This window comes from Globicephala melas, chromosome 8 (genome assembly GCF_963455315.2).
Source record: "Globicephala melas chromosome 8, mGloMel1.2, whole genome shotgun sequence".
Taxonomy (NCBI): Eukaryota; Metazoa; Chordata; class Mammalia; order Artiodactyla; family Delphinidae; genus Globicephala; species Globicephala melas.
The window spans coordinates 53,540,734-53,548,417 of record NC_083321.1 but is presented as its reverse complement, the minus strand read 5'-3'; positions in this window follow the sequence as shown (position 1 = coordinate 53,548,417).

Below are 7,684 nucleotides of genomic sequence, written 5' to 3'. Positions count from 1 at the left end.
TCAGAGCTCCCCGGGGACAGGGAGGGCCGCGTGATTCAGGTCTGCTCTGCTCTTGACACAGCTTCCTGACACGCACGCACGTTGAGGGGCAGGTTCCTGGAGGGCGCGGCTTCCCACGCTCCACCCCCGCAGGCCCTTGACCCACAGGAGGGTCAAGGGAAGTGGGGTCTGACCCATGCCTGAATTATTCATCAAACAGCCCCATAAAGCCAACAAGAGACGCCCACGTTGATAATAAAAATAACAATTCCTTAAATGTGATCAGAAGTGTGGGAGCTCAGTCTGCCCAGGCCTCCTCCCTGTGAGGTCACTCTCATTACCCTTCATACACAGACGAGGAAACTGAGACTCAGGGAGAGAAGTGGCTCCACTGAGGCCAATCGTACCCCCGGGGGCATCTGTGTGTGCACAGTGGGGGTGGGGGGTTGGGCACAGCAGGGAAAGGACCCCTGCCCGGGGACAGTAACCCAGTGGGTTCCCCCAGCCTTGGGAGGGGCGAAGAGGGGTGTTGCTGGGCCCAGGGTCTCACACTGCTTTCCCCGCAGCAGGAGCAGTGAATTGGAACAACGTGCCGCAGGCGAGTCAGTAATATGGCAGTGAGACCCGGATGGGGTGGGCCAAGCATGGTGTGGATGCCGTGGGGGCTCGCAGGGACCAGATGAGGGAGGCGGGCTCTGAGTGGTGAGATGGGGGCAGGTCTCCTGGGCAGTCTGAGGGCGTTCCATGGGGAGACTGAGGTCCAGGGAAAAGGGGACTGTATCCCAGGCTAGATTAGAGCATACCAGCCCAGGTCTGAAATGACCTGCCTCTCCCCTGTGGCTCTGAAACCACCCCATGAGGGGTCCTGAAATGTGAGCATCCCAACCTCACCACTTGCATAAGCATGGTGACCTCCCAAGGGGCCTGTTCCAGGGAGCGAGGTGCATTTGGAAGGATGCCTCCTAGTTGTGCTGGCGACACCCCTGATAGTCCATCTCACTGAAAAGACAGGGACCCTTCCCCCCACACCAAGGGTAGGGCCTGATTTGCCTGCTATCTGAGCACAGATTGTAAATAGACAGACTGACTTTTCAACCCCAGTCCCTGCTAGACACAGCTCTCCCCTTTGACCGGCTGCTCTTCCCCTGGCCTGGCAGCAGGAGCCAAGCCAGACAATGGTTGGTTGTTGGACCACTCCCAGGAGTGTCCAGATTTGGCCTGCCAGGCCTTTCAGGGCCAGAGGGGACCTTCCTGCATGGCTCTGACTAACAGGCCCCTGATTCTGTGTAGCATCACAACAGAGTTTGTTGCCAGAGCGACCTCCAGACCTGGTAGCCTGGGACCTGGGGCTCATGTGCAATTCCAGTGCAGCCCTCCCTGGGTCAGCTGGGCTGTACAGGACAAGGCAGGAGGAAGCCCTGTCTGGGCCTTTGGGGCTGGCTCAGGCTGCGGGGAGAGCAGCGAGGACGTGGAGTCTCTCTCTCTCCCAGGGCCTTGATCTTCTGATTTCTCCAGCAGGGACCCCACATGCTCACCTCATCACACGGACCAGGCAGCAGCATGGGTGCCTCTGGAGCTCTGTCACCCCCTCTTCTCATCTATTACCACAGGCGTTCTCCTCTCCCCATCCGCCCTGCCTTCAGCCCCAGGCCCAGCTCAGGCTCCCTCCCGAACCCAGTCTAGATCACACTCCAACCTCCTATCTAGACGCCAGGCCTCACATTCCCAAAGTGGCCTCAGTGGATCCAGCCTTTACCTCCAGAATTCCTCCCTAGCTTCCCCATCACAGCCACAGATGACCCTCACCCTTCCAACAGTAAAAGCAAAGTTCATGCAATCTAACCAATATACGTATGCATTTATTTGTAAATTATATACATATGCCACCATACAAACATATTAGATATGTTATAAAATATATACCAAAAAATAGAAACTGAAAAAAGAATGAAAGAGTAAACCAGTCATTTTATGTTTTGTTTTCTTTTTTCTTTAATGGTCTAAAATAAGCTTCTTTCTCTGATTAAATATATTATTACTAAAAATTGTGCTTAAGTGTGGTTCATTTTTCATAGAGAACAGACTTGTGGTTGCCAAGGGGGAAAGGCGGTGGGGGGGATGGACTGGGAGTTTGGGGTTAGTAGATGCAAACTATTACATATAGAATGGATGGACAACAAGGTCCCACTGTACAGCACAGGGAACTATGTTCAATGTCCTGAGATAAACCATAATGGAAAAGAATATAAAAAAGAATATATGTGCACAATTGTGTCACTTTGCTGTAATTAACAGAAATTAACCCAACATTGTAAATCAACTATACTTCAATTAAAAACATAAATAAGTGTGGTTTATTTTAAATAAAATCTTGGTTCAATGATGTGGTGCACTCGTTGACTGAGAATCTGGTACTAAACTCCATTTATTTTGTCACTTGGTTTAATGCCTGTTGTAGTTGAAAAATATACATACCTCACAAAGAGCAGTAGCTCCACGTGGAAGAGGAGCGTTCCTGGCTGTGCTTACCAAATCACAAGGCGTGATTTTTAAAATTCTGTGCAGAAGGTTTTGGGGTTTTTTTGCAATTTTGCTTAAATGGTGTCAATCAGTTGTTGTTGGAAACAAAACAGAAGGTGTTATTTAAAAAAATTTTTTTGACATATGAGTTCAAAACCTACTGAAACTCTTCACTTAGAAGATTTAAAGTAGGTTATAAAATTCTATTATATTTTAAATGTGTAGATGCAACAGACAGACGATACTCAGCAACAAAATCATTCCAAAATGTCCGTCTGCAAAGTGCTCTCTCTGTAGCGTGAGTTCCTTTCCAAAAGTGGTTACTTTCTAAATCTTAAAACAACATCTTATCTATTTACTTGTTTTAGCATCTGCTGGATAGCATACCCTTGTCGTCAAAGAGCCGGCATATTTGGATCGTCTGTCTTGTTTTTGTTTTTGTTTTTGTTTTTTTGCAGTATGCGGGCCTCTCACTGTTGTGGCCTCTCTGGTTGCAGAGCACAGGCTCCGGACGCGCAGGCTCAGCGGCCATGGCTCACGGGCCCAGCCGCTCCGCGGCATGTGGGATCTTCCCGGACCGGGGCACGAACCCGCGTCCCCTGCATCGGCAGGCGGACTCTCAACCACTGCGCCACCAGGGAAGCCCATTTGTCTTTTTGTAAAAGAAAATACCTCATCTTTAAGGCGGTAACTCTTTTAATGACTTTGCTCTGAGACAAGCAGCAGATTTCTGTATGGTACAAAAGATTTTTATGGCCCCTGCCTTTGTCAGTAAGATGTTTTGTAAGGATTTTATGATTTAAAGACTTTGTTTTTATAAAATTAAGTGCCTGGATGAATCCTGTGGCAGGTTAACTGAAGGCATCACAGGGGGTGGGGCACCATTGTCAGCCAAGCCTGCACAGTGGACCACACACTACTTTACTCAGGAGACTTGGGATACGGGACATGTGACCTAACAGGGTGTGGACAACGTGAGGGCACCAATGTCAATCTATTTGGTTAAAGTTAGTAGAGCTTAAATTTTTCTTCCTTCTTTCTAAAGGTAAAAATAAATAAAAGTTCTAGAATGTTCTGTCTACATGAATGGGTCACCTTGTGGACACCTTTTTGGACACCTCTGGGCTGCACAACAGGGTCCTTGGCCGTGTTCACAGCCTCTCGGGATCTATTCCAATCTTCCTCCCACCTTGACTCCCAACATAGAACTAGATCCAATGCTCCTGAGTACATCATATATTTTTTGCGAGTCTTTTTGCCTGATATGTCCATCCCCAGTGGACTGGCTCAAAATTCTACCCTTCGTTCAAGAGCCACAGGCCACCCCTCCATAAAGCCCATTCTGATTCTCTCGGCGGTCATTCATTCAGTTATTCAACAAATATTTATTGGGCATGTACTGTATGCCAGGCACTGATCTAGGGGCTGCTGGGCATATAGCAGGGAACCAAACAGACAAAAATCCCTCCCTCTGGGAATTCGCATTCTAGTGGGGTAGACGATGATGTTCGAGGTTCAGTCCGCATGCCATTTACCCACAGGTAGTTGGCCATTGACAAGTTTGCCTCCCCAGGAAAGCATCGATATTCCTAAGAGCAGGGACTTCTGAACCTGAGCTTCGAGCACAAGTCCTAGCCCAGAGTAGGGGCCCAATAGGTAAGGTTGGAATTAACAAATAAGACTGGGGGTAATCAATGCCATGACCCCTGCCATAGACGAAGATCTGACACCAGATCCAGATGGAGGTCCTCCAAGTGCCTGAGCCGGGCGCTCAGAACTGTCTCATAAACCTTGCTCCCGAGGGCCTCCTCCCAGCTTCTGGGAGAAGGAACTGGATGGCCCCCTGCAGCTGGCAGGAACCACTTCCACCTCCGAGTGTCCCTATATTTAGCTGTGTGCTGTGACCCTGCAGCCCTCTCTTCTCCATGGCCAGAGGGAATTACCAAGGCAGCTTTGATGGCCTGTTTTCCCAGGCCCTGCTCCTGCTTCCCAGACCTTCAGCATCCCTGCAGGAGGTGGGGCCCCAAGCCCAGTCCCCAAGCAACTGGCAGGTTCCGTATCCCGAAATAGCATTAGCACTTGGCAAGGAGAGGTGGCCACCTGTAGGGACAGTGCTGCCTTGGGGAGGGGAGGAAGGGCAGGGCCAAGTGGAGGTGGGGGACACCCAGGTCGCACACTCCTGTGTTCCCTCTCTTCCGAGTGCTAAGTCCTCGGCCCCTAATTCTTCCCCTTGGCATAAGGCTAACTGCTGACAGCCAAGACAAGGCCTTGAGCTCGCTTCCCACCACTCGCCCCCTACCCCTACACACCCAACCTGGACATTAGCCACACTGTTCCTCATGGGTCCTCAGCTCTGAAACCCAGCTTAACCCGGTCCAACCCCACCCCCAGGAACGCCTTCGTTAGCTGTTGAAGTCCAGTCAGTCTGTGAAGAGTCAGTTCGAGTGCCACCTGCGTCCTCGAGCTTCCCCCGGTGCCCTTGGAAGGGCTCAGGGGCAGTGGTTACGCTTCAGTGCTCTCTGCCCCTGCTCCCCGCAGCCTGCCTGGCCTGTAACTTCTGCCTGGTTTAAAACCCCCAGACTGATGGTTGGAAGATGCAGGTCCTAGCCTCAGCTTGCTGTGTGATTTTAGGGGTGTGGCTCCTCTGTCTGGCCCTCAGTTTCCCCGCTTGTGAAATGTTGAAGTTGTATTACGTGATCTCTAGGGCCCTCCCAGCATTCTGAGCCTGGGGGAATCAGATCAATTGGGTGGAGAGAACTCGCTCTGACCCTCGAGCTACTGGAGGTGTGGTCTCCTCCTCCCCACTCCTCACTCTCCGCCACAAGGCCAGGTGTGGGCTCCCGAGGGGGCTTCTCCGGCTGCCGCCAGTGGGATGGGGCAGGTGGCAAGGCAGCCTCCCACGCCAGGAGGCCTCCCTCTCCCCGTGCATCTGGTTCAGGTTTCTCTGTTTTGTCTCAGCTGGAGCACTCAGCCCACAGGTCTTGTCAACTGGAATGAAACATCCCAACCACAGCATTTCCACGTTGTTTACTTCAGCAGGGCACAGGCCGAGGGGCTCTGTGCAGACCACCGGGATCCTGGCGGGACAATAGGAAATCGCAGCAGATCTGCTCCGGAACTTAGCGAGGGAGCCAGTTCTCGCTGGGATTCCAGTGAGGCAAAGAAAAGTCCAGAGGATGTTTAGGTCTCACCAGGTTGGTGAACCCCAATGAATTCTCAGGTGTGCCTACTCTCCTTTCAGTAGAGAAGGAAGGCAGCTTCCAGGAACTTCATCATTTAAAGAGAACTGTAAGAAGCCATCTAAACCAGACTCTATGTCCCACCAGGGCAAGGAGGCTGATTATTCAATGGAATCTGTTCAGTAAATGTCTACTGTGTGCCAAGCACCATTCCAGGCACTGGGGTACAACAGAGAGTAAAACTGACACAGTCCCTGCCTTCTTGCAACTGACATTCTAGTGGAGGGAAGTAGATAAATAAATATATGATATTCTGGGTAAGTGGGAATAAGTGCTATGAGGGAAAAAAAAATGAGGCAAGGGGACTACGGGCTGGTCTGGAAGGCCTCTCTCTGGAAGTTGACATTTAAGACCTGGAAGAAGTGAGAGGGAGCCATGGGGACTCTGGGGGAGGAATGTTCCAGATAGAATAGCCAGTGCAGAGGCCCTGAGGCAGGAGTGTGCCAGGAGTGATGCAGGAACAACGAGAAAGTCAGCGAGGCTGCAGCAGAGTGAGCAAGGGAGAAAGGGAAGAGAGAAAGTAAGTGGGTAACAGGGGCTGGGGAGCAGAGCACGCTGAGCAGTCTTTTATTTTTTGTTGATTATAACCCACAGTAAGAAGTAAATTTTATATTGCAATCCAGTATAAACACACATATACAAAAATACCACTGAAGTAAACATTTCATAGAATCTACCTTTACTATATATATGTACTCATATATTTTATAAGATATAAAAAAATTATAAAATTATTTATAAAATAATGCTGGTCACAATCCTTAAATTGATTTCCCAACTTACTGAAAAGGTCATAGCTCACAGTTTGAAAGACACTGACATTGGGCCTTACGGAGCATTGTAAAGAGTAAGCTGGGAGCCACTGGACAAGTTTGTGCAGAGCAGTGACATGACCCGATTTGCCTTACTGTTCCATTTTTCAAATTAACACATAATTTACATATGGTCAAATACACCCTTTCTCATGCTAGCTCTGGCTCCTCTGCCTTTGGCTGTTCCTGGTGTCTATGCCCTGGGCGCCTGGCACCACCCACTATGTCTCGAAGAAGCGGTCTGGCAGCTGCAGGACTCTGGGTCTTTGCTCTTGGGCTGGTGTGACCTCCCCAGGGGCTCCTGATCCCTTACCCAAAGTGGTCAGTTTCTTGAGGAATCTGTCGCCATCTGGTCGCCATGTGATGCCTGTAGGTCTTTCTGGGGCACTGGAGGATTCCATTCCAGCCAGGGTAACTGTTACCAGAGGTGGGTAAGACTGGGTTGCAGGGCGTGGCACTGCCCAGAGCAGCCAGCAGGGCCTTTGGTGACTTGAAAAGGGGGAGCGTGAGATAGAGCAGGGCAAGACAGGGAATGCATTAAAGCAGACGGGGACCGACGGAGGTGGAAGTGACAGCAGGAGACAGAGTCAGGTGGTCTGACAGGGATAGAGAGCCAGAGGGGAGAGAAAGGCAACGAGAGACGGACCTGAGAGAGGCAGAGACAGCAGAGAGACCAACATCCAACGAGAGACCAACATAGAGGAAGGAGAGACTGAAAGAGAGAAAAGAAGGGCAGAGGGGGAGGAGAAAGATGGCAGGAAGGGGCGAAAGAACAAGGCTGAGAAAATGCCGGGACACGGGAGCTGGTGAGGATGGCAGCTCGAAGGAGGAACGTTTCTGAGCAGCCAGAGCCCCCAAGCCCAGGTGGTGCCCATGCCCCCCGGTCCCAGGGCAGCCATGGTCACGCTGGGAGAGGTTGGCTCTTGCCCACTGGCCTCTCAGAGCCCGGTCCCTACCCTGTACAACCCATCCAAGGACCCCAAGGCCTCCCTCCTCGGCCCAGGGCCTGCCACCAAAGTTACTTTCCCACTGGGCTCTAGGAAACCCCTTCTCCTCTGAGGGCGGTCTTAGGAGGTGGGAAGAGCCCTGGAACATGAGCCTTGGTCCCGTCCCTGCCACTATTCACCACACAAC